The following is a 25070-nucleotide window of genomic DNA, read 5'->3' as shown; positions in this document are numbered from 1 at the left end:
TACACACAACACGTGTGCACACATTCATGGGAGAAAGGAAAGCTATTTATGACATATCAAAGTCAAAATGCAGGGTAATTGTGTTCAAGTGGAATCAAAGGTTGGCATTATGATTAAATAGCATTGCTATCTTTTAGGAGAAATCTGGTTATAGACAAACAACACCGAGGTCATCAACAAAATATAATTTAATCCTTAGCTATGAATTAATGAATACGTCTTAGATTAATTTAAATCCACAAAGAGACTTTGTGTTGCAGGAATATTTATCATAAAATTTATTAGCTTAGTGCTCTGGCAGGGATTCAGTTTTTGCAGTCCTCAAGGTAACAAGCATTTTATAAAACAAACATACCCCCCCCCATTCATTTACATTTTTCCCCAATAATTTCCCCCCTTTTAATTGGATTCCTTTGAACTCGTGTATCTGCTCAAACCCCAAAGTTCTAGGCATGCCACCAGCTCTTTTGCCTCTTCTCAGATGAACTCCTCTTGAAGCTTAAGTTACACCTTCTCGCTGCCCCATGGTCAAGTCACCCTGCTCCGAGCAAGGAGTTTGAGCCATATGGCAGAGGAGAAGACACTGAGAATGCTGGTTTAATATTAGTTTGGACTTCAGATAATAGAAACATAGTGAGGGGGAAAAACAGGTGGATTTCTTTCAATCATCATTACAAACTAGCTGAAATAATTTCGGAGGTCCTGATTCCAGCAAGCACTTAAGCATGGGCGGGAGTCCATCTTTATTCAGGACAGCATTGACTTCAGGGGGATTTAAATACATCCTTAATTACTTTCCTGAATAGGGATGCTGTTCTGAATCAGGGCCTCAGTGGGTATGTGATCCATATGCTGGCATTGCAGCATTTAGGAGTGTAAATAAGGTAAGAAATAGCTGGGAAGATGTATAGTTCTTTGGGGAGCGGGAGGTGGGGGAGGGCTCTGTATGCCTAAAGACCTGCCAATGTGGGGTGGAGGTTTCTGCTGGATGATCCAGAAACCATCCAGAGATTGGGTGTGGCAGGCATGCCCATTAGCTGTCTGGTGCTGATTGGGTGATTTCAGTTGTGAGCAGGACGCACCCAGAGTCACTCGCTGAGAGTGGAACCAATAGGAACTCAAGGGGAGAGGGGTGGGTTTATAAATAGGAGGAGTGACGGACGGACTGAAGGATTCAGCAGTGAAGCAGGACGTGGACCAGAAGGGTCTGCTGAGAGGACTGTATTCCAAGGATTTTGCCTGTTTGATTAGATGGCAGGCTCTCTGCCCTGGTGGAGAAGACGATGACTAGAATTTGCTGGGATTTGGAGTGGGGAGGGAGTTGAAGGAGATTGAGGGACTATCACTTGTCTCTCAGATGTTAAGGAGCTGGGGTACCCTACAGAGGGCTTGGACACCATTCCGCAGAGCCCGGGAAGGGAAAATCCCCCCAGAGCAGAGTCCTAGGGCAGTGTAAATATGTATGTGCATGAACATAATTGTATTTTGCATTGAACTTGTGGTAGCAGCAAGCACTAAAACTGGGAGAACGCCCCGTGAAGGTGTTGTCTTTTAAAGAGTTGTTTTTGACAATAGTCACAATTGTTTCATGGATTATAAATAAACTGTTATGGCTAGAGCGAGAGAGATAGAGAGAAAGTAAATGGTTTGCTGTTTAGAGTAGCTAATGCAGCCCCGCTGCTCCTTTCAGTGTCTCCCTGCTTGCTATCCAGCAGCCATTCCCACAGCCTCCTACCTACCTTCGCTCTCCCTTTGATTCTCCACAGGCTCCTGCTTTATCTACACCCCAGAAAGGCTGATTTAGTCACATGCCCTCCCTGTCATGTGACATTGTTCATTTTGTCCGCCTGGGGAAGCGAGCTAAGTGGATCACAGGTGTGGTTGGACTTGTTGCCTTTTAAAGGGCCAGTCACCCTGTGATGTGATGAAGGCGGAGCATGGAAACAATACCGTATGTTCTAGATCAGGACACTTTTCTCCTTGTTGCAGAGTAACAGCCAGAGTTGAATAATCCAACAGCATTAGTATGATCCATACATGAGAACTGTACATTTAGTTTCTCCCAGGAATTTGTCACGAGCCAATTGGCAATAGACATCAGATGTGCTTGCTCTTGACATGCTTAATTCTTTTTATCAAAGCAATAATTCTTTGTTTGGAGAACATGACTCCACAATGCCAGGTGTTGAGACCGTAGCACCATACAGCAGCGCTGGCAGCTGTTGTGGCAGATTTCAGTTTTTCACCCAAAGCTGGCTGTGGGATAGGATGCCAGAGGAAATTAAGGAGCTCCAGATAATCAGACTTTGCATCCCCATAATAATGTATCATTTGTAATGACCATTCTCTGCAAAAAATCCTTCCAGATGCTGTGTTTGAGGCATGGAGTAATCACTTCAATGAATGACCCTACCCACCTATTGACTAGGGAAGGCTGTTAGGGAAGGTTAGTGAAATGGGTGGGCAGGATACACCATAGCCGAAAGCAATGAAACATGTTTGTGTAGTTTATCCCAGTTAACTTTAATAGAGAGGGTGGGTTCTTGCCCATAGGAACTCCATTCTTTCCTTTCTTGAGCAGGACAGTTGATTTCTGACCATTTTAAACACCGGCAAAATAATTTAGTTTCTCTGTTCAGGTTTCATTACGGAGAAATGAGGAAAAGATCTTGAACGGTGTCAAATCGTTTTTACTCCCCCCCACTTTGCAGTAGTGTTTACACTGTCTGTGTAGATGCCAGCCCAAGCCCTGAAAGGGATTAAAACTCCCACTTGTCCTGGAACTTAGATGGAAGCTCTAAGGAGCCAGTATATTAGCTGAGTTATGCCTGCCTGCTTCACAGCCCGTGATTTAGCATGCCACTGAAAAATAAAATTGCAATTTGAATATGATTGAAACCCAAGTTTGAGAGAATTAAGTCCTCCCATTGAAGACGTGCAAGGAAAGGCGGGGGGAACAGTACAGGCTGCTCTGTGTTTGTTAAGCTGAAGAAATGCTCCTTGCACATTGAGCGGAAGGTGGTGAGGTTTGCAATGGGTCTTAGTTTTTGTGGGAGCTTGTTCCATAGTCTCAGACTGACCCTCCGTCTCCTGCATAGATGGACTCGCTCATTTTAACTCATGTAGGGTGGTAGGACTGCTGTTTAGCCAACATGTATTAGAATCCTGCAGGGAGAAGCTGATTAGTTCCCACTGGCTCATTGTTTCCAAGTGTAGCATGATAAATCCCCCCTGGATGCAAGGGAGGTAGGAGTAGCTCTCTCAGGGAGCGGGAACTATGAAAGATGTGAGCATGCAATAATTCCTGAACTATAAAACTTCCAACAGCTAAGTGGAAGTGGAAGCATGGACAGAGGCTTCTGTTGTGTTATTGCTTTTGAATTACAGCTAAGGCCAGAGCCCAGGAAGCAGGCAGTGAGTGTGGACATCTAGCTGGCTTGGGCACTGAAGCAGCACCAACTTCAGCGTGGACTATCCCTGCAACCCCGGGTTCCATGCTGTGTGCCATGCTGCAGTGGCTTCATTGCTCCAGTAGATTAAAGCTAGTTTGGGTGTGTCTACATGAGCTGTGATCACCCACGGTGGGTGGGTTTGAATTCAGCCTGTTGACCTCTCAGCTCTAAAGGTTCCTTCCTCGTCCCTTTTCATATCTACTCTTGGAGTGGGATACTGATCTGAATTTAATCTAAAATCCATTGTTCCCTTCTCAGGCAGCAGGTAAATGATACAACTTCAGTGTCGTCCAGCTCCCCAGAATAGAGCAGGTTTTTCTAAGAGACTTTTTTTTATATTATGAAGAAATCTCCTTCCTCCCCTCTTTCTCATTCTGCGACATATGCCCAAGCATTTTTCTTCTCAATCAGCTCCTTCCATCATATCTGGAGTGACAAAGGCCATTCTTCTAGTGCTGTAATCTAAAATGTGATCGAGTCGACTTAGATTTTTGACTCCAGTGTATTGTCTGAGTGATTTGCATTAGGATTTTAAATCAACTGCTCTTGACACATGTACCACACTCTGTTTAAAATATTGGTGGCTTAAACTACCCTATATGCAGAATTACGTGAACACTTTTTTATGATATTGGCATTCTGCTCTCTAATCAGCAATGTAATACATTCTGTGCAGGAACCTTGGTGAAGTTTAACTGCTGGCCACAAGAGTCACCATCCCCTAATGCTCATGACATTACTCATTGCAGATGGCGTCCTAAAGCACATCAGGTAAAACCTACCTACTAGATTCTGTTTATTTAGTACGATGAAGCACTTGTTACATTGCTCGTTTACTGCTTAATGCTTTTGTTTATTATTTTTTTAAGTAGACCAATTTTGTTACTTCCCATGGGTGCAGTTATTGTTCCTTTCAGAAACCTGGCATAAGCATGTGTCACTTTACTCCGTCCAGCCTTCTGCCCCAGATGGTTTTGTCTTTCTGCAACTGGCTGAACTCTTTGGTCATAGTGGCTAGCAAGCAATGAGTTATAAGCCATTTTGGCTGCTCTTGGATGGGGGAACACATTGATTAAGGGCGAGACTGAGCCTTTAGACAGTCTTGTACCTCTCAACGGCTGTGGTAACTTCTGCCCCCGGTAAGAATGTGTCCCAGTACCTCCCCTCTTGCTCTTGGTAGGAAGTCAGCAAGACCAGTCTTTGAAAAAGTGCTGCTTGCCTCTCCACCCCGGTGCCTGGCCAGCATGTAGATGTGAGGAGGAATCAAGGCCCTCAATGGGCGCAACACACAGATCAGTAATGACGTTCTGTACCAGATCCAGTCCCAGGTGCCCTCGACCACCTTTGCTTACTCCAAATATTCTTGCTTTGTTCCTTATTGCTCCAATATTCTTTATTTCGTTTATTCATCGGCTCCTGGATACAGTGGTGATGAGCACCCTGGTGAAAAGGAGGCAGGCAGAATGCAAAACGTGCTCTAGCCTTTCTTAACAGCTTTGATAACTGGAGTCCAGTAGCCAGATTTTGAGCTGGCATAAACAGGTATCGTTCAAAGGAAGTCAATGGAGTGATGTTGATTTACACCTGCCGAGAATCTGGCCCCAAGACTTTAACCGTTCAAATTATGTTCAGTCTCCTTTGAAATTAACACTTTTTTCTTACAGAATTTCACTGTTAAGAAGCTTCTCAAGATGTTATCGGTTCAGTCACCCCAGATTTGTCACATTTTCAATGGAAATTCAGGATCACTTCCTTTCTAGTCATTTTTTCATTACTTTCCTCCCCCACCTTTACACTTTTCCTACATTAAGAACGTTCAGTGCTAGTAAGAATAACTCAAATTCATTCATTTCTGCTTTATCTTCTTGTCCGATAGATTGTCTCTCCATTGAAGATCTTGGCTTCACATCAAGGCATACCCTTGATCACTTTTTTAAGAGACTTAATGATTTTTGCAGTTACACGTACTAGGGCAGGTAACAATAACATCTTCCAATGACTTACCAATTTCAGAGAGCTGGTAAATCATCACAGGTTGGTTTGATTGCATGGTTTATGGAAGTCTGATAGTTTGTTATGCATAGATATGGTTGATTGTTATCACTGTACTTTGAAAGGAGATTGTGGTTAGTACCATACTGGAATCAGTCGCATTTACAAAGAGAATATTAAAATTATATCTTCAAAAGATGATCAGTTTCCTAATCTAATAAAACCTAGAATTGCTTCTTAGGGCTCAGGATGGGTGTTATTTTTTTTTAAAACTACATTGTATTGTGCAGAACTGCCAGGACTGCACCACACAAGGTTAGCAACTTTAAAACCAATTTCTTTTTCTGAGTATCAGAGGGGTAGCCGTGTTAGTCTGGATCTGTAAAAGCAGCAAAGAGTCCTGTGGCACCTTATAGATGAACAGACGTATTGGTGCAAGCATCCGACGAAGTGGGTATTCACCCACGAAAGCTCATGCTCCAATATGTCTGTTAGTCTATAAGGTGCCACAGGACTCTTTGCTGCTTCTTTTTCTGAGTCGTCGTCTTCCTATACAGAGAGACAGATCCTCAAGTTAGCTAGTTTTGTGCTTTTCCTGAGGTGGCTGAGTTCATTTGAACTTCCTACTGTTAATACAACTCTATCAATAGCATCTCGGGGTGCGAGTAAGGAATGGAGGACTGGAGCCTACCTGTCTACTGTTGAATAGATTCTGCATCTGGGAGTGAGAGAAAACAAAGTTACATTGTTTGCACTTGTGTCAATTTAAATTCTCTGGCATGATGATTTTAAAACTATTGCCTCTGAAAGACTATTCATAAAGGGCGTGGTGGAAAGCTCATTGAAGTCAATGGGAAATCAGTGGGCTTTGGAGAAAAATAATTATAATTATTTATTATTTCCATTATTGTAGCACATAGGAGCCCTGGTCGTAGACCTGGATCCCATTTTGTTAGGGGAACACGAACAAAAATGTCTCTCACAACTGGGAATGGAAAATGGCTGCCTCTGCTTGAAATGTTCTTCTTTATTTCCAAGAAATAAATTCCAAGAAGTAAAAGCCCATCGTGGTAATCATTGGAAGCCGTTCTTTTGACCACTGTCGCGAAGGAGGGAGAGGAGAAAGAGAAATATTTACTCTGTTTTCTTCTGCTTTTTGGAGGCCCAGCCAAGAAACTGTCCCACTGTGACATAATACAACTGATATCAAAAGAACCCCACTCTGCTATGTGCTATAAATTGTCCCCTTGCATGATCTCTTTGGAAAGATTTTTCTTGTCTGATTGCAGACCAGTTATAAGAATTTGTAATATACACCTGTCCCCAGCATAAGATTTTTCAAGCAAGAATTTATAGACCAGCTTTTATAAAAGTTCAGCAGCATTTTAGTCCAACCTGTACAGAAACTAAATGTGCATGTCTTCCAGTTATCAGGAGATAGTTAGAGTTTATCCAGTTTCCAAATATGTTGTAGAAGTCAGACTGATATTTATGACCCTGGACTGCAAAGGGGCAGAGACAGGAGAAAGAAGCAACACACTGGTGATTTTGCTCTTATTAACTGTCATTGCACTAAACAATAAAATGCCTGATTGTACTCCACTGAAATAAGACTCCCACTTATTTCAATTGGCTTTAGATCAGCTCAGTACTGACCCATAGAAGAAATCCATTTCCACAGCTTAAACAGTGTTAAGATGAATTAACAATATGGTAGGTATCTGAAATAAACAGAGAACAGGGTAATAGATTCAGGAAACTCAATATTTCAGTGCCAAAGCCAATCCTCAAATTTCATAAAATTTGGATGAACTTCAGTAAGTGTATCGCAGATTCCTCCAAGGAGCAGAGGAAACAAGACAATCTTGGCCATTTAGCCTTTCTATAGAATTCCAGACAACTTTCTCCACTGTCACATAAATTCACCCCTATAACTGGGCAGATTTCTTGATGATTTATTGCCCAGTTCATGGTTGTGATGTAGATTTAGTACTGTGTCAAGCATTAGGTCTCCTGTGAGTCAGAATTATCCACTAGGCAGAGGTAGAAGATGAAAGAATGCACGGTGAAAAATTTCAAGTTTTGTGAGTTTGAAAAGTTTCAGGTCAAGCCAAAACATTTTCAAATTCATTTAGTGCTTTTCTCTTTGGGTCACTGGCAGCTAGATAATTTGAAGGAGAATTCGCCCTCCTAGCTCAATGATCAGTGTTGTCAGCACTAGCAATAGATGTGAGCTGAAAGTTTGTGTAGTCCCAACACTATCCTAGCTATGGGTTGGTACTCCAAGACATCTTCCTTGATTATGGGTACTGTGGAAATTGGAACACGCCTCTAAAAGAGAGTACTTGCAAGAATGAAGCTGTGTTATTGTCTATTCAGTGTTCGATGCTGTTGGGATATAATTCTTCAATGTAACTTTCTCAAGGCTTATATTTCAAGAATGCAAAGGCTGCCAATTCTGAGACTCAGAAGGCTGAACACTTAAAATATTGACAAAATTGCATGCCTCCACATATACAGTAGTTAGAGTATATGTGGGGTATATGTGTATGCACAATGACCTCTACTGGTTAGACTCAGAACTGCTGAGCCATGTTTCATAGGACATAATTAAAGCTTGCCAGAAAACTGGGATTTTCCCCATGAAAAGTTTCATGGGGAAAATCCTTTTTTTTTTTTTTAATATATTTTCAAATTGGGATTTTTCCAGTTTTCCTGTAAGAAATTTAAAAAATATGGGGAAATGGTTTTGAAACACTTACTGTTGCCCAATTTTTTCCAGTTGGCACACAGTATTAAGTGTTGAAAGAGTTACTTTGAGAGAGAAAGAAGGTAGGCGACTACAGGACATAGTGACAGCACTTTGGAAAACTCAAAAGCTATTCACTGGTATTGTCATTTAATTAACAAACTAAACCACAGCTGTCCCCAATTACAGCTAGGTGTGTGGCTAGAACCCAGCATGCTATTTAATGGTGGAGAAAAGTCATTTGCAACAATAGGCCACAATGGGGTGATTGATGGAGGAAGAGAAGTGGTAGAATTGGAACATTGGTCCTGATCCTGCAGTCCTTACTCAGAGAAATGGAGGGCTGTGTGTACTTCATAGTCAGACCCATAGAGAGGCTTCAGATAGTGAAAAATCTGGAAACACAGAGGTAAGAAAGAGGGGGAGTAAAGAAAAGATCTAAAAGAACTGAGGGATACTTTCACCTCATAAATCAGGTGAGTCTCATAGTCATGAAATCTGGGATCATTTGCAAAATCTTGCACCAGCAAAATCATTATATTCAGCCTGCAACTGGAAGAAAACAGTGAGTGTTACAGATAAGGAGGCGGGAGGTAAATCTCCTTGCTCTTATGGAATTGTGTGAGTTCATAACAGAATATCTCTTTGTATATCCAAATATTAATATAATCATTTGCAAATACCTTAATCAACTGATTTTGAACACTAACACTTGTCACCTGAATGGAAGAACACATTAAAGCACTGGAATTAGAAAATATGTCATATAGGTCCCAATCTGATAAACTTTGACACCTGCTTTAACTTTATGCACAAGTGTTGTCACATTAAATTTGCAGAATTGGAACAAGGCCATAGTCATAGGACTGCAGATATGGAGCTGGACAGTCAGCTGATGATTTACACCAGCTAACAATCTGGCCCTTTGTTCTTAGCATAATTTTTCTATCCTGGAAAACAGTTCAGAGCACTAAAAATATAGTGTTTGAACAATGTTTTGTTGTTGTTTGTTGTTGTTTTAAGTGTGGTGTGGTCATCACCCTAAAAGCTCCATTCTGTGAATAATTATTTGCTTGGTGCTGGATTTGAAAACAAACTTCCCAGGCTATGAATAACACTGCTTTGAAAAAGTGCACAACAAAAACCTTTGCACTGTGCTAAGGAGTCTAAATTGCTTGAAAACAGCACTGCAAAGAGAATGCAGCTTTCATCTGACAGGCTGTGTAAGATGGTTTGACCTCTCGCTTCCTTTACATGCTTTGACTTAGCTTTTCATGTAAGTGTCCAGCATAAATTCTTTTAATGCAAATTTCCATGTCAAAACTACAAACAGATATTTGATCAAAGGTCATCTCTCCTTTGTGTTCCTATTTGATATAGAAATTTCTATTTCATCTCTGCCTGTCATGGTCAGTTAAGGGAACTGCAACCTGATGGGAAATTACTCATGCATTTCATGTCCTCTCTTGGAAGTCCCCCCCACCCCCTTCATATCTTATGGGTGTTTTAATTTGAATATGTTTTCATTTTTAATGGAATAGTTAAATTAGCTTTCAAAGTGCAGCAGTGTGATACTGAACATTGTCTGCTTATTAACTCAAGCTCAGTTTACTGGAGATGATACCCTGGGAGCTGATAAAATAATTATCATTCTTTTAGCGGTGGCTTTACTTCATGCTTAATTCGTGCAGCTTGTTTTATGTGGCAGTATCTAAAGCGTGGAAATGGCAGTAAATAAATGTTTTGGGGGGTGGCTTATTTATTTTTAAACACAGCTTGACTAGTGATACATAAGAACAGATTCTAATGGAAAATCTTACATCAGACTTGCCCCTGCATTGATGTACTAACAGCCCACTCCTGCAGCGGTGACTGCCGGATCAGACCCTAAGTTCAGTAGTGAAGCCCTGATCCCACGAAGACTTCTATACATCTCTCTCTTCACGTATAGGGTCCCCATTACTATAGTATCTGCACCCCTTTAATGTATTTGGCCTCACAACATCCCTGTGAAGAGCTATTGTCACCATTTTATGAATGGGGAGAATTGAGGCACAGAGAGATCCCATGACTTGCCCAAGGTAACACGGGAGGCCCGTATTATTATTTATTATTTTATTTATTTATTTAGCAAACCAGGGAGTTGATCTCAGAGTTTCCAAGTTGGAGGCTAGCACCCAAACCATTGGACCAGCCTCCCTTCCTCTTCTGTGTTCTAGAACTACTCACAGTGCATAAAGTTAAGCATAGGTTTAAGTCTTTGCAGAATCAAGCCATTTGTGTGTATCTGTTTATCTATCTAAGCAGAAAATTTAAATACTATTTTGAATCCAGTTGAAATCTTGGGTTTGGAGACTTGTCTTTTTATAACCTCTTGTTTCTGTTTCACGGTTGAAATATAGAACATTAGTGAGACAATAAAATATAGAATGCCTAAGTCAAAATGACACTTATATTTTGCCAGTTCACTACCATTGTCCATTATGGCCTCAGTTCAGAAAAACACTTAAGTACATGCTTAATTACCTTTAAGTCTCATGGGATTTAAACATGTGCTTAAAATAAAGCATCTACTTTGATGAACTGAGGCCTAAATAAACATATGGCCAAAGCTTGGGAGCACTCAGAAGTGAGCTAGTTTAGTAGTTTCAAAGAAGTGAATTGATTACATCTGTAGGGTTAGGTAAAGGCTGCAAAACAGTGTTTGCAAAATCATGCTGTGGTTTGCAGCTCTAGGCCCAGGAGTCAGTATTAGAATATCAGGGATTTGAAGAGGTCATCTAGTCCAACCCCCTGCTCAAAGCAGGACCAATCCCCAGACAGATTTTTACTGCAGTTCCCTAAACTGCCCCCTCAAGGATTGAACTCACAACCCTGGGTTTAGCAGGCCAATGCTCAAACCACTGAGCTATCCCTCTTGCCCCCTGAGCAGGTCTAGGGGACACGATGATAAATATATTGAGTGGGGGAAACAAGCACACTTATTCTTCAGGTAAAAGCATTAAAGGGAAAACATACTAAAAACAATACAATAAAGGCACCTACACACACCTCATAAGCTTACCAGAAATCACCTCCCCCCACCTCAATCTCCACAGGCGCTCTGCTCGGCGTCCATCTTGCCAACCCCTTACTTAGGTTTGGGGCCCCCCCTTGAACAGAATGTCCTGTCCAGGGACGACAGAAGCACCCTAAAGTAGGGGGGATACCAGCGCCTGAACCATGGCCCTGCCCCACCCCCACGCCACCCCTTTCCCCTGAGGCCCGGCTCCCATGTAGCCCCTTTTTCCCCAAGCTCCTGTCCTCACACTGCCCCTCCTCCCAGAGCCCTCACCCCTGCACTGCCTCTTTCCTCAAGGCCCCACCCCACTCCTGTGCTGCCTCTTCACCTCAAGAGCCTGCCCCCCACTCACTCCTCTCCAACCCCCTCCCCTCTGTCATTCACCCTTTTAGATGTGATGAGGCTATAGCCCCTGACTCCCCCCTGTTCCAGTGCCCCAGGTCCTGTCTGTCTGTTGGATCAGGAAGAAACCCTGTGTTTAAATTGACTCAGGGCCATTTCTCCCAAAGTCCTCTCTTTGTCTGTGGCCTCCGAAGAATACAGTCTGAACCAGAATGAGTGAGTCTCCCCAGGAGGTGATGCCTCGCTGGAGGTGTTAGAACCTGAGTGAATTTTCCTAATCACCCCCCACACCCCCCATTGCTCTTACTTCCTAGGAGGGCTGTGGTTCCTGTCCCCTATGGCATTACATACAATCCTGGGCATCCAAAATGATACATCGATGGCACTGCACTGGTGAGAGAACATGACAAATACAGTTTTAGAGGGGAGAAGAAAGCCAGTTATCACAGAATTCTCTTAAGTGTCCATCCCCAGTAGAAACTAGGGTTGCCAACTTTCTACCCACACAAAACTGAACACCCCTGCCCCACTCCCTGCTCTACCCCCTCCTCTGAGGCCCCGTCCCTCTTCTGTGGCCCTGCCCCCTCACTCTATCTCCCCCCCCCCTCTGTCGCTCACTTTGCCCACCCTCACTCACAGGGGGTTGAGGTGTGGGAGGGGGTGAGGGCTCTGGCTGGGGTGGAGGCAGTAAGCCACAGCGGTGCATTACTTGGCTACGGGGACTTGTCTGAGGTGCTGTGGTTGAAGACCAAAAGGCACATTCTGAGCTCGGTCACCATCCCCCTATCTAAATCTGGCGCCATGCCACATTTACCTGGGTCTAACTGAGATCAGTGGTTGGTCCCATCTAGGAAATGTTATGCTTAAACAAAGCACACCCGAGATCTTTTATAGGGGAGAAGGCAACACGCTGCATTTATTGAGAATACAGCAGTTAGCATATGCTATCCGGTTACTCCTTAATTGGTGTTATTTTTTGATGTTAACATTCCACCTCTGAGAGGGTCATTCTGCCCCGGATTTGATTTAATCAATTGTCTTTAGGGGTGCCAGCCTCCACCTCAGGGTCCTCAATCTGCCCTTCCTCAATCATGGATGCGTGTTGATGGTTCTCTGGCATCAATAAGTCTTGATAAGTGTCTTCGCTCCTCCTTTCTTGACCATCTGGTTAACAATGGCCTTCACACCTTATCTTTTCCTGATGCATGCATTCCTCATTCACACAAACAGTCTTGTACAGAGACCTTTGAGAATACAAACAGCTGTATTTTATATCAAGCAAAAAGACATTGTAAATTAAACCTTGCTAAGTTTTATAACCAAAACAATTCACATTGAGGCCCAGGCCTTCAACCTTCCTCTAATTTACTTAACAAAGACACAATACAGGATCCTGTCGCTTACTAACTAAACCTTAAAACAAAGAACTAAAAGGACCCAATTTGTAATGCGTACGGGAAACAGAATCCCAGAGTCCCAGAGGGTCATTCCTTTCTGCTATTCAAAAAGGGTGGCTGGCAGGATGAAATCAAATCATACATTAATTCTGACAGTACAATTATAAAATTCTGCTCCTAGAGAAGCATGCCAGCAGCTTTCCTAATGCACACCTTGGAGTGGCTTATTGCTTCCAAAGCATGGCTAAAAAGTAATACGAAGACATAGAGAGCCTGTCCAGTATGTTACTTTGAGTAACCCAGAGTCTTTCTGTATCACTACACCAGAAGAAAATGTTTTTAGACAAATGGTTCTGACCTGTAAGCCCTAACATAGCCTGGTGCTGGCTTATCTGCGGGCCCACTTCTCTCCCCAGGCCACACTGCCACAGCTGTGGTCAACAGGGCTGCCCAAGCTGGATCCCCCCTTGTAATCCTGGCAGGATTTTTTGGAAAGGGCTGAGGGCATGCTGCCTTGATTATGAAGGGGCAGAAAGGAATTTATGTAGGTGGCTGGCTGAGTTCCTGTTTGAAATGATTGCTGGGAATTTTTAGTGTGTTAGCAGTGAAGTCAGGGTGCCAAAGGTGTTGGAAAGGCGTCTGTTTAACATTTTACATCCAAATAAATAAATAAACAATTGAAAAATGTTGACATGAAATATGACTAGGCAAAGGCTGAATCCATATTCATGATGCCATGTTGGCAGTATTCCTGATGCTCTCTCCAGAGATTGTGGGGAGTGTGCATAACCCAGACATCGCTGTCAGTCCCTCAGTCCTTTCAGGGACTTCTTGGAAGCAGCATAAAAGGTCAGGGACAGCGACAAGTGTTGGAAGCAAGGGGTGGTGATGCCTGATAACAGGAAGATAACATGGCTTCACAATGGCTAGTCAATGAGTTTGCTGTGCCTACGGTTGACTATGCCAATCAGATCCATCTCGTTGTTTCCTGGTGCTCCCACCCATTTCTCATTTATACTTAGATTATAAACTCGTTGGAGGTGGAAATGAGTTTTTGTTCTGTGTGTACAACGCCTAGCACAATGGGGCCCCGAGCTCTGATAAGGACCCCAATGTGCTACCACAATACAAATAAATGCCAATAACAATGAGAGAGAAATAGAAATGAGAACCAAGGATGGTGGGCTTTTTTCCAGACGTTTTTCTTCTCAATGTTTCCACTAAACAAAACTCAGAACTATTCAGGCAACAAAATGAACCTACTCTAGTTTTAATTCATTTCTGAGTAATATTGGTCACACGTGTATGTTTTGTGTGGGAAAGTAACCATACGCTTTTAAACCATTTCCCTAACATTTATACAGAAATTAATCGTGAGCAAGTATTGACTCTTTCAGAAGGCAGGCCTTGAAACATCTGTATAGGTGAAAAGATAATGCCATATATATAATTGCTGGTTAACTGATGACTTAGACTATTTTTATTGCTATGTAGTGAAGTGAGACTTCTTGCCTGTGTTTGAACTTATAAATAGCAAAAGAAACCAAATGTATAAGCCTTTTAATCAATATTGTTTTAAAAACTATAGCTGAGGTTTTTAATTTTCTGTACAAAAACAACAAGGAGTCCGGTGGCACCTTAAAGACTAACAGATTTATTTGGGCATAAGCTTTCGTGGGTAAAAAAACCTCACTTCTTTTTTAAAAAGTTTTTAAAAAAGGTGGGGAGGGTTGTGTTTGAAACCTGCAAATATCTGTGAAATAGCCAGAGGCCACCAAATTCTGAGCTCATTAGTCAATGGGTATTTCACCATTAACATCAACAGGGGCAGAACTTGACCTTGTTTGTTTTATAAAAGCATGAAAACCACAGGTATCCGAATTACCTGCAGAGCCACATTTGCATCAGGTGGATGCATTGTATTATTGAAGGAAAAGCAACATGTCTCAGAGCCAGTGTATGCACCGTTACCCATGGTGTGATGCAGGCTTGCCTTGGTAAGAGGTCTTATGTAATAATAAACAAGTGAATCAGTAAAATCATGTGTAGAACCTGGTAAGAATGAAGATCAATGCTGCTGAAGAGCTATCTGAGCTGTCATATCTCCCTTTTTATCTGGAAGTCAATGCAACTACTGTGTGTTTCCTTTGAATTGGGGCCATCCTGCTCAATAGTTTACAGAGAAGATACCAGGGAAAGAAACACACATTCCAGCAGTTAATGAATGCTACTTTTACATTAAAATATACTTAGGAGAAGGTTTTCAAGGGCACAAATTGCTGGACCATCAGCTTCAATTGGGAATCCAAGGGAACTGAGTGCCTACCTTTTGAGCCCTTGCAAATCTCCTCCTTACATAAGTGTTTGCACTTGGCTCTCTCATAGCAGAATGATCAGAAGTAATTCTGTGATCCCGTAATTCACATCAGCTAGATTCCTGTTCCTTCTGGGCAAAGTCCTTAAAGTAATGCATCTCCTCTTTTCTCTTGTCTCCCCATGTTACCTCCAACTGTGCAAGATGTAATGCTTCTCAAGTGTCCACACACGCTTGTCTTTTATTGAGGAAGATTTGCTTAAACCACTTTGTCCTTTCACTGTCTAGGACCAAGTCTCCTCTCATTTGTTTAGGCTGATCAAACAGTCTCAGCTGCTTCTCTCTCAAAGGTTTCTGTGAACTTTTTTCCTCCTTGAGCAAGCTTCAAGGACAGCAGATGGCAGCAGTGCACTGTGAGTTAAAACAGCTGTTACAGATCGACATAGAAAAGTAAGATGTAGAGCAAAGTTTCCTTTTCATGCCCTAGATGTTTTTCGGGGCAGTATCCATCCCTGCTTTCATTTTTGGAACACATCTTAGTATGATGTTCCCGTGGTCGGTTCTAAACATAATTGCACTAAATAGTTGCCTAAAAATGTCAGAAACAACACGCAGAATCTAACTTGCAGAGACGAGCCAGAGAATTCATAGTTCTGGCTGTGCTTAATTCATTTTTGTGTTGCGCCTGCTGCTGTTAGTAGTACACTTTGTATGAAGTGCCACAGGTGCTGTACCTGCAGGTTAAAGCCAAAGGCTAAGGTCTTCCAAAGAGACTATTGATATGAGCTGCCTGCAATTTGAGACACCTTAAAGGGGCCTGATTTCCATAAAGTGCTGAGCACCCGCCCTCTGAACATCAGGCCCTGTATGGTGTCTCAAGTTGGGACCCCAAATCACTAGTCATTTGAAGAAATCTCAGCTGTTATCCTTGCCCTCAGAAGCTGATTGTACTACAGATTGAGCCCAATAATTTCCCTAATATTAACAAGGCAGAGGGAACCCGCCATGTGACTCTTCCCAGCCCCATGGGGGGTGAGTTAGCCGCCACCATGGCACTGTCTTATCTACACTGGACTCCATGGGAAGCCCTTCTTGAGGCTAAGGTTCCAAAGCTTGGCAGGTGCAGAAGGAACAAGGGCTGGGCTAGGGAGGCCAGAGGCTGCATTAATTTTTCTGCCGATCCTTCTGTCCTGGGAAAACCTTCTTGGAGGATGGGGGGCCTTAAGGCTTGGAGGAGAATCACTGTTCAGAGCCAGAATCAGACCCACAGTCAATAAAACCCAAAGGTTCTGACAGTTCCATTCAAAATCAGACAAAATAACATGTTGATACCCAGCATAAACCACGAATATTAAAATCATCCCAAGTTATCAAAAGTTAAACAGAAGAAGAATAGAATGGAAGGAGGTTAGAAAAATATTCTGGGCTGTTTTTCCTCCATTTTTTACACCATTTTTCCAGCTGTATAACTCTATACATCACTGGAATTGCCCTTCCTCAATATCGGTGTAAATGGGAGGAGAATCAAGATCTATGTCAAGGGTATTGAACCGCGGGGATCAGAACATGAGGTTCTCGTGGCCCTTGCCGTGTTCCAGGAAGGACATTCCTCTCTCCTTTCATAGGAAACACAAAATATAAATCCCAACTCTTTTTAAAAACCGTGTAATTGCAAACCCCCTCACATTTGTGTCAGTCTTTTAAAGAAACGGCTCTGTACAATGGAGCTGTAAAATAGAAATCCCTTACTGAAACCGAACCAGTGTTACATAGGAAAGGTTCAAAGCACTATAGTTTAGAATAAAGAAAGTACAGGGGTTTGGACCATTACTGTGGAGCACCAGTCTTTGTCTCCAATCCTGAAATCAGATCCATGCAAGTGTGTACCCATGTGGGATGAGTGTGATACCCACATCGATCTGATTGCAGTTGCATAGATAGAGAATACGAGTGTGTGTCAAAGACTTTGCTTGATGAAGCTTCCAGTGCAGTTATTTCAGGAAATGTATCCAGAGCTGCTCCTGGCTGGATTCTCCCCTTGCTTGACTTCCATGCAGATGCAGTGGAGAGAAGGAGACCGTGTTGCCTGGCCCTGTAATCTCTAACGTACATCACAGGTGTAACATCCCTCAGTGACTATAAGCACGTGGAGAATTGGGTGTAACTCTACTCTGCCTTGCTCCATCTCTCTCTGCTGCCATGGTAGGAGGGCAACTGATACAGAAATTCCCTTCACCACTTCCACCAGCAGAGAGTTTCCCTGAACAGGGGAAATTCTGCACTGGCCAGTTTAAGTCCACTATTAAGCAGGTGAAGAGTCTGGCCCCAGGTGTGTTAGCTACAGAAGATAACTGGCATGGCCTAAAGGAAGGAAGTTAATGAAAAATCCTGAGAGTTCACAAAAAAATGGTTTAATTTGGCTGGCTGTGTTTCAAAAGAACTTCAGGACAGCTTATAAACCATACTAATGTGCATCGGGGTGAAATATTGCTTAATCAGCTTCCATCCAAAATAAATCAATTGAAGCAAGTTCCATTAATTCTCTAGTCAGCAGTTTATTCTGTTACTTCAAATTGCCATGTTGGTAGTGTTTTAATCTCATGAATAAGTTTTGTTTATGATGATGTCTAAGTATTTATGAGTTTCATATTGATTTTGAGGCCATCAATTTACCTGTTAGGCATTGGGTCACTTCAGAAATTATTAGCACAGGAGCTGTGAACAAAAAGCAATAAAAACTCTAATGATTGATTGGTTTGCATGTTTGTGCAATGCATTCCCGCAAAGAAAACGGACCAAAATCTAAATCCCTTTATAGTTGTATATTGAAAAAAGGAGGACTGGAAGTGATTGTTGCAATATATTCTATAGTATAAATAAATGTAGTGTTGGGCAAACCTTTTCATTGTTGTTTATTTCAGTTTCACAAGTGCTCAGTTAAACTGGCACTAAGTAATTTTTTTTAAGTAAGCATTTTAAGCAGCTTCTTTTACTTGTTGGCAAAGAAAGTATTTATGTTCTGTTGTTAAGTGTGTGTGTGTGGAAGGGGGTGAAATCTAATGAAACAAAATAGGATTCCCACTAATGTATTTATATCTTTATTCTAATACTCTTTCTGCTAATATAGTTGCAATTTTTGCAAACAGAAATTGAAAAATGCAGGACTAAATACGTGCAGTGTTATAGAGGAAGACTGGTTTTGCTGGCAAGGCTTTGGCCAGGTTATCTGGGTTCAGTTCCTCACTCTGCCACAGAGTGACCACAGGCAAGTCACTGAAGCCCTGATCCAAAGTCCACTTAAATCAGTAGAATGACTCCTGTTGACTCCAGTGGGGTTTGGATCAGATTCCTATCTTGCTGTGTTTCATCTACTCATGTGCAAAACAGAGCTTCTGTCATTCCCCCCCCCCCCACCCTTGGTTTGTCTTGGCTATTGGGTTTTAAGTTTTCAGGGCAGTGTCTTTCTCTCACACTGTTTTTTGCACAGTGCCTCCAAAATCAATTGGGCCCTGATGTAGGTGGTGCAACTGTAAATAGTAATCTAACGTGTACTTCGACATGGCCCACCAAGTGAACACCTCTGGCTTGCTGTCCCCCTGGGCTGTCAAATTCAGAGTGAAGAAAATTAGAGTAAAAATGAGAGAAGAGTGGCCCCCGAAATTGCAGGGCGAGGAAATGGTGCCAGTACATAAAAGCCCAACCATGCAAAGTCGCCAAGGTCAGGAGTCTGCAGCTGTTTGGGGTTGGAGCAGCTGATATATATGGCAGGCTGTCCTTCGATCACTGGCAGGTTTCCTCCATTGATGCTTCTTGTAGTGCAAACTTCAATTCCATCCTCCCTGGAGAGGGCTCTAGGATGGAGGTGCTGGCAGAGGAGCTCCAAAGACGATGAGCAGCCAGGGAGTGATGGCCAGGCTGGGATGCATTGTGGAAAGGCCAGTAGAACATGTGCAGCTCCCAGGTCCTCTGGGACCTGTATTTTCTGTAATTCAGCCGCTCTTGAAGTCACCTTAATTTTTTTTTAAATTCCATTATTTATTTTATTGCTCAGAGACTAGAGCTTTGCATCATTAAGGAATACCAATAGAGCTCAGGGGAAGTAATTCTGTCACTCCCCGTTTGATGGGATTAGACAGTCCCACTTGGACTACATTATGCCGACGGGTGGCATTTATGGTTTTGGGCTGCCTGCCTTATGCATGGCTTTGCCACTTGTGTGAGTAATGCAGATCATCCCAAACTCATGCCAGTAAAACCTTTACACTGTGCCCCTTGTGACCCATGAGACGTGTGACCGCTAATGTGCGTGGCTTAATCTTTCGCTGTTACTAATTTGTCCTTCATCCCCCTTCATTTATACAAATCTCCAGACCACACCCATCTTGTCTGTTTGTTCACCTATTGCATATTGTTTAAGGGTTAAATTTTCAAGTCTGTCTATATTCCCTTGAGAGACTTGAGAGCCTAAATCTGATAGACAGTCAGTTCAGACACACACACACAAAAAGTGCATTTTTCTGGGCACCAAAACTATTCATAAATTTGGGTCGTATTTGGAGAATAGTTTTGGCCAGAAAAAAAAATACTTGAGAAAAAATATTCTGAAACGTCGAAACTGTTTTGTTTTGACACTTTCAGAATGAAACAGTTCAACATTTTGTTTTGAATAAACATTTTTGAAATCAAATGTCAATTCAAAATTAATTTTTTTTTTAAAATAAAATTCTGGTCACTACCCCAAGCTACTAGTCCTGAAGCATGTCAAGAAAACCCCCAAACCACTGAACTGAGTGTAAACAAAATTTGAAACTTGGGAATTTAAAATTAACCTCCCAAAAATACTGGTATGCAGGATGTTACCTGTAACTCAGGATGCTCAGAGGAAGGTATGGCATATTGCCTTATAATATCATGAAGCAGGATCTCAGTGGAAAGTCTGCAAACCAGATGAGATTGATTAAACAATTTTTATCCAACTGGGTTGCACATAAAAATTTTATTAAAACCTCAAGTGCTAAATTTATTTCCTTGGTTTCTTTTGCCTTTCTTTTTTTTTTATTTGGTAGTGATAATTACTACATTAGAAATTAAATGAACCTCATATACTACAACTTTCAGACCTCCTAGGAGAGTTGTGAAAGTGATTTAGGGAGGTGACTTTGCTATTGTGCCTAATCGAGTTACAGTAATTGTCACCTATAATTTTAACTTGACTGCTATGTGTTGAATCAGAAGTTTTACCAGGGGATTCTTTGTCACTGAGCTTCTCTCTCTCTCTCTCCTTTTTTTTTTTTTTGCAAAACACATCAGCTGAAAACAAATCAACAAACACAGATGTGCAGTTAACAACATTATTGCTTGGTACCCCATTGGCTTCTTTACCAGCCTGATGTGCTGTAGTGCGAGATGACTTTCAACAGCAGTGCATCAGCAAATGCACTGCTATATTGCAGAAGACTACATCGTCAGCTGATGCAAATCCCCACAGCTCCATTGAAGTTAATGGAGCAATGCCAGTTTACACTAGATGAGGATATGGGGCCAGATTTATAAGGGTATTTTGACACCTAAAGATGCAGCTAGGTACCTGACTCTCATTAACTTTCAATGGGAGTTAGGCCCCTACCCTGCCCAGGCACTTTTGTAAACCCCACTAGGCACCCATCTGTATCTTTAGGCACCTAAATACCTTGGTAAATCTGTCCGCTGGTCCTTATTTCCAAAATATATATGAAGAAGGTGCTTCTGGACATATCCTCAATACTGTGAACTAGGGGCATCTGATGAAATTATAGGCTGCAGGTTTAAAACAAACATAAGGAATTATTTCTTCACAAAACACACAGTCAACTTGTGGAACTCCTTGCCAGGGGATGTTTAAGTTTCTCAAGTAGCTTAAAAGTGAGGTTGATCAGAACAATTGGGTGATAGTTCTTCGGGACATCTGCCTTCCGTCTGGGCTTGAGAAGTTGACATTTACCAGACTTTGGAACGGTACAGTATTCCAGACAAGTATTGTAGAGTCTTAGCTGAAAGTTGCAAAAGGATGATGCCATGTGATGCAGGAACCCCCTATGGATTTTGTCCAGCCCAGGAGCCTTGCAAAATTTTAAAGAAAGAAATGGCTGATTCTAGTTTCTCTCTAGTGACTAACTGTGATAAGTTGGAGTCAGCTCAGGGGGTTGACCAAATCTTCCTGAGCGCAGACAATGCCTTCCATTCATGATCTCCATTTGGGTTTACTGGTCAGTTGTTGGCCCAAGGTGGACTGCCACAGCATTTGCTGACACATGTGCAGGGTGTTAGGGGTCTCCTATTCCCCAGAACTGGGGTGGGGAGTAAGGGTCCTGGCCCCCTCACTTTTTAACAAAAAACAAAGACATGTGCTGTGAGAAAAACATGATTGTACTGCCAAAGATCAAGAAGCACTATGAGATTGGATCAGATGCTTTCCTAGCAGCCACTGTGATCTCTAGTCCTGCCATCATGCCCACGTCATATGAACAATGGACTTCCCCGGAAATCTGTACGCCGGTGCTCTTGAATATATATACAACTGACCTGACACCCACCTCAGCAATTAAGTTTATGGATGCTGATGACAACTGCTGGCAATAGCCAGAAGGAGCTTTGAGAAGCTGGAGTTCCCCTGTCATCTGACCGTGGTACCTTAGCCAAGTATTTTTCATAGTGACGGCTTAAACTAACTGCACTAAATATGGTGTCATCGTGTTTCCATCTTGCCCACTGGTTAGCTCATCGACAGCTGCAGGTCTTTCTGAACAATCAGCCAAGCTTTATTTTTTTTTAACTGTACCCTCCTTATTTGGGGATAGAGCTTGATCACGCTCTGTCCTTTCAACAACACATCGAGAACACATGACTTGCACTTCTCCGCAGGCTTGGTGGCAAGTCATGGGGCAATAGCCTTGCAACCATATGGATATTTCTCAGTGCCCTAATCATGGCACTTGGCAAATCCTCTGAGGCAGCATGGGGCTCCAGTCATCACTGTGGCAAGTTGGACTTCACGATCAACTCCACCCTTCATATCATCAGTGGTGTGACCAGGACAACTCCAGTCTCCAACCATCCAATCTTGGCTGACAGAGCTCTGCCAGCGATTTGGCACGGAAGTGGGCCCTGAATGCATTACTGCATGAAGCCAACTATCAGGATGGCGTACTTCACAATTTTTTCTTAAAGCCACATCAGAAATGCTAGTTAAAGCCTAGATTCCCCTTTTCTGAGAGCGGCCCCGCAGCCAGCTGCACTGGCAGCTACCGGAGTGGCCCTGGGGCCAGCTGCACTGGCTGCTGCTTGGGTGGCCCCGGGCAGCTAGCCATGGGGACTGCCTGAGAATGAGGCCGGTGTGGCCGAACCCAGGGACCACCTGAGTAGTGGTCCCCGGGAGGCCAGTGCAGCTGCAGCTGGTGGCCCCCAGGTGGCCAGAGTAGCTGCTTCCCCGGGCAGCCCCCAGTGGCAGTCCCTGGGTGGCTGGTGCAGATGCTGGCGGCGGCCCCAGCAGCTAGTGCTGGGCTGGCCCTGCCCCCAAACAGCAACCTCCCTGGCTTCCTCTCCAGCAATGGCCCCACTCACAGGGCCGGCTCCAGCATTTCTGCCGCCCCAAGCGGTGGGGGGAAAAAAAGCCACGATCGGCGGCACTTCGGCAGCAGCTCCACTGCGCCGCTTCATTCTTTGGCAGCAATTTGGCAGCCAGTCCTTCCCGCCGAGAGGGACTGAGGGACCTGCTGCCAAATTGCCGCTGAAGAAGCCCCTTCCCATTGGCCGCCCTGAGCACCTGCTTGCTGCGCTGGTGCCTGGAGCCAGCCCCGCCCACTCAGCAGCACCTCGGCACCCCCCAGCAGCGGCCCCCTTAAGATTTAGTCAGGGGTATTTTTAGTAAAAGTCACGGACAGGTTGTGAATTTTTGTGTATTGCCCATAACCTGTTCATGACTTTTACTAAAAACACCCGTGACTAAGTCCTAGCCTTGCTTATGGTAAATATTGATGGGACCGACCTGTCTACAGTGGAGACTTGTACCATTTGCAGCTTGATCCAGTGCAAGCTCTAGTGATGAGAGTCCACATCTAGCCATCCTGTTTCAGGCACCGTGTCCACCCCCTGCGCTCTATGGAGGCACTGCAGGGCCAGTGGAGTACTGTACCTCTCCCACAATTCCCAGAACAGCTCCCCAGAGTAAGTGCATGACATCAATAAATGTCAAATTGCACCTTATCAGATTTTGGGTTGGTTCCAATGGATGCTTCGAATCCTTCTGTCCTGTATGTGGATCTTCCTTTTCACACGTCCCGAATTTAGTCAACAAAAATTAAATGGCAGGCTTGATTCTGATTTTGCTGCACACCCATATAAATTAGGACTAGCTCCATTGAAATCAGTGGATTACCATGGTGCTAAAATCCATGTAAATTAGGCAGGGTCATACCCATCATGTTTATAAAGATGGTTATGAAAATGCTTACAGATTGAAAGAGGCTACAACATATGTATTACAGACCAGTAGTGAACACAAGGGAAGTGAATCCTTGTAGCTATCTATTTTACTGTTACATTGCTAATATAAATCAGTTTACTTGCACTGGGTTTAAACTCAGACACTTGAATGTGTATGATAGACAAACGATGGGTCTTAGCCTGAATAATTCATGCTGTTTGTGAGTCACTTTTTAAGCCTTTCTGCTAAACCACAGAAGATTAGCATTTTTTTGTTGCTTTCTTAATCAAAGGCTAGTGGGGGTTTTGACTTTTAACGATTCCCCATGCTTTCAAGGTACATGTTGACTATTCCGACTGGGATTTCTGGCCCTTGGAAGCATTTTAGCTAGTTCTGGGGCCGGCTACCTTATACAGCTTTCTAGTAGATCGTGAATAAGTTGAAAGCTTGGAAAGCTATTTGCTAATTACTCCTGGGCCCTTTTACTACCTAATTTTGTTTTCATCACCTGTTATTTACTGACTAACTCAAATCAGCGCGTCTGAGAGTGTGGGACAGTTTGGCAGGTAATAAGTAGCAGCGCTGGGAATCGGAAAGATCCCAGCCTCAAAATGGGTATTGTTAGTTAGAAATGGGCTTTGCGTTCACGGTGTTCTGTGCTCTCATGGGCTGCGCCGTCAGGGCTAGATCCTCAGGTGGTGTAAACCAGAGGTGGAACTCTACAGATTTACGCTAGCTGGGGGTCTGCAGACTATCCAAGTATAAATTTCACTGAAGTCAGTGGGATAAGTAATTGCCCAGGGCTCTGTGAAGTCCCGTGTATTTTATTGGGCTGCAGTTCATGGAGGATAGGTCCATCAATCGCTATTAGTCAAGATGGTCAGGGGTGCAACTACGTGCTCTGGGTGTCCTTTGCCTCTGATTGCCAGGAGCTGGGAGTGGACGACGAGTTGGATCACTTGATAAAAAAGTCATAGATAAAACTCCCTATGACTTCAAAAGGATCCGGATCAGGCCCCTTGCTTTTAAACTAGAAAAAAATCAGTAGCAGATAGCAGAAGTGAACTCCTGTTTACATAGTGCATAGAACAGAAGTAAAGCACATGTGAGTTTTTCTGTTGACAGATTAACTATGGATGGTGATGTGTATGGGGCCGCTTTATTGACAGACTTGGGGAAACAGAGCCAGAGACCGTTATGAGTGAGGTCACTTCTGTATGATGCCAATTTCCTGTCTCTGGATGGTATTTCCTTTTTCTGACATGCTATGTTATGTGTTGTCTTTCCTTCATTTTTCATTTT

At 43.1% G+C, this 25070-nt stretch overlaps 1 protein-coding gene across 2 annotated transcripts in view; it reads left to right on the top strand.

Moving 5' to 3' along the window:
* The first annotated feature begins 1888 nt into the window (after positions 1-1888).
* KBTBD8 (kelch repeat and BTB domain containing 8) overlaps positions 1889-25070 on the top strand; it is a 50888-nt gene continuing 27706 nt past the window's right edge. For both annotated transcript variants that reach the window (XM_039482543.1, XM_039482541.1), the window contains exons 1-2: positions 1889-1951; positions 4129-4223. The gene's annotated coding sequence lies outside the window, so the exon portion shown is untranslated. The remainder of the gene's footprint in view (positions 1952-4128; positions 4224-25070) is intronic.

Source organism: Mauremys reevesii, linkage group 7, assembly GCF_016161935.1.
Source record: "Mauremys reevesii isolate NIE-2019 linkage group 7, ASM1616193v1, whole genome shotgun sequence".
NCBI classification, from domain to species: Eukaryota; Metazoa; Chordata; order Testudines; family Geoemydidae; genus Mauremys; species Mauremys reevesii.
The sequence above is the reverse complement of the archived record's forward strand: the minus strand, read 5'-3'. Positions and strand labels throughout refer to the sequence as shown.